Here is a 2964-nt window from a genome sequence, read left to right as displayed (position 1 = left end):
ACATTGCTGCTATAAACATTCGGGTGCACGTGCCCCTTCGGATCACTACGTTTGTATCTTTAGGGTAAATACCCAGCAGTGCAATTCCTACACTGTTGGTGGGAATGCAAGCTGGTGCAACCACTCTGGAAAACAGCATGGAGGTTCCTCAAAATGTTGAAAATAAAGTTAGCATTCTTATAACTCTGAGATGCAGATCAGGACTTGTATCTGCCATATTCAGGAGCCTATCCAGGAGTGCTGAGATCTCTCATGGAACCCAACCTACTCCCAGGTTAGTTTGAAGGTGATTAATTTGCAGCAATTTCTTTGAGGCAATGGCTGTGACCTCAGCGGCGTTGATATTCGGAAATGAGGTGAACTCTGAGAAGTCACTGCTAACTTTAGAAACACCAGTTTCAAAAGATCATCTCTGGACACTTGAAATCTCTTGGGAAGTCAACAAAAAGAAAGAAGAAAGGGCAAATGCAACCTTGTGTGAGTTTGCCACAGAGATTAAATTCTCTGAGTTCTAGAAAGCTGCCTGAGGAAAGCGAGGGCCTTTGTCAAGAATTCTGAATTTCTCAAAGAGCAGAACCACCAAGCAGGGGGAGCAGAGGGATTCCAGCCAAACCAACTACCTCCAACAACGAAGAGCTTCTTCTTACCTTGCAAAACCCACACAGCTAAGGCCATACTCCTATACCACAGTGGCCTGGAGCCCATGCAGAGTCTCTCATCCAGGCCAATGGAGTGCTCGGCCCAGCCTAAAGTGACTGTTTCAAGATAGATGTTCTAAGTAGAAAAGGGGAAATTTCTCCAAGTGGGAAAAGGCAAAAGGTTTTTTCTCTTCCTTGGTTGTAGAAAGATAAACACTTGATGGGAATTTCTACGTCAGAGGAGAACCCACAGCCAATAATGTGGAAGCTGAGGCATGTTTGCGGGTGGTTGGCGGGGTGAAGCTTGGAAATAGGGGGACTGGAGCTGGGCCAGTCTGTCAGGAACCTAGGCCCATTCAGCCTTTTTCCGTGGGAGGTCAAGAACCCCCAAACCCAAGTTTACATACTAACTGTAAGGAGGGGAAGGGTGGGGGACAACACAACTGAGCAGCAGTTGGGTAATAGCCCCATGATTTGTGGAGGTGGCTTTTCATGTAGGTTCTATAACCTCTGACTGGGTGAGTGGTGAGAGGTTCAAATCCCAGGTCCAGCGCTCAGTAGGGCAAGCGATTTAACCTACATACCTCTGCTTTAGCATCTGAAAAATGGAAATGGTGAAATGAGACCATCTACATAACATGCTTGGTCCCGGATAGGAGGCAGCATTTGGACTGCTAACTATACCTGCCCTTAAGCAAAGTGAGCTCTCCCCTCCTTGAAAGATTCTGTTCAAAGACGTGCAAAGACCAAGGGCAAAAGGAAACAGGTGGGTGTGGAAGGATGCAGGGATTTGTTTCATTTAAAAAAGATTACTCCCCTATACTAGTTTGCTTGCCAGGAACAGAACCCCACTAAAAAAGGCTTTAGATAGAACAAAAGGCCATAGATGATGGACACGAGAGGGACATTAAAAATACAAACTAATTTACCAAAATAATTGTATTCTGAATATTATGTACAATATTATACATTTTACATTACATAAAGGGTTTTTATACATAAGGGTAAAATTTGATTTATGATTATTGAAAATCCAAAATATATTTGAACGAAACATTCCTATGCATACATATAATCACTCCACTGGGATAATAATCAAAACCATACGTGAGTGTGATATTAAAAACTAACTTTACATTCATACAACAATGGTAGAAATTAAATGTCTTTATTAACTTGAGAGTATTATTATAAAACCACACACATATGAATTATATAACCTAATTCTATATATTTAAAAATCTTTATGTAGAGAGACAAATATGTCTTAATCCCAGAAGAATTTTTGATTTTTAATTTTTTTATTTTAGGGGACTTTTGTTGTCATTAAAATGCCATACATGGGCATAACACAAGCTCCAATCCCAGCAAACAGAAAGGTCATGAGGGTCTATCATATCAATAATGGGTATTTTACTGTATAGTTTACAAGAAATAACCCTATTCAATTGTGTAATTTGGGGTTCGAGCTAGACTTTGACAAATGGGTTGGCGGAAATGTCATGAGAACCCAAGATGAGGGGGACCCAAAGGCCTTCAGAACTGTTTTTCTAGAGAGTGAGGACAGAAGTCAGTTGGCCACGGGTTAATAAAGAAATGAGGGTTGTCCCAGAAGCAGTCAGTGTGAAGAATTTCATTTCAAAAATCTCCATGTGTTACCTGCCTATCCTTGTCTGTTTCCCTGTCAGTAACAATGAAGGGATGGGAAAAATTTTTGAAATCACGGGACTGTGCGCAATGATTGCGGGGCGGCGGGGGTGTCCCACCACAGTCTGCATTTTGAAACCTATATTAAAAAGAACGAGAAGGTTGGGTTAGCTGGTCTCGGAGGTGTCTGCCAGCTTGGACATTCCATGCTGCCTTGAACAAATGGACTTTTACAGAGGCCTTTCAGCAACACAGAGCACACAAAGCCGGCTCTTGTCTGTGGCCACAATGGCATTCTTGTAACCTTCCCACAGCAGTGAATCCTCTTCTTCCAACTATACCATTTTCTGCTTCTCATTCAGAACCAAGGCTCCACCAAGCCACAGACTTTGATGTGAAGTCACCCACCGAGTAACAGGGGGTCCCCGTGACCACTCCAAGTGGGAAATTCTCCCCACAAACCCACCCACAGGGCTGGTGTAGAATCAGGCCCCGTGTGAAATCCCTGCGTTGAGTCCCCAAGCTCCAGGGTAGTTTATGGCCACTTAATATGTCCACAGGAGGTGTGTGGACTCCTCAGCAACTGGGAAACCAGAGTGTCACCACCACCCACTGACCAGCCCCAGGGACTCAGACACAATACCGACAGGCACCAGGCCTCATTAGGGAAGACACATTT

Source organism: Enhydra lutris, unplaced genomic scaffold, assembly GCF_002288905.1.
Source record: "Enhydra lutris kenyoni isolate GAN:26980312 unplaced genomic scaffold, ASM228890v2 scaffoldscaffold5, whole genome shotgun sequence".
Classification (NCBI taxonomy): Eukaryota; Metazoa; Chordata; class Mammalia; order Carnivora; family Mustelidae; genus Enhydra; species Enhydra lutris.
This window is presented reverse-complemented; position numbering follows the sequence as displayed.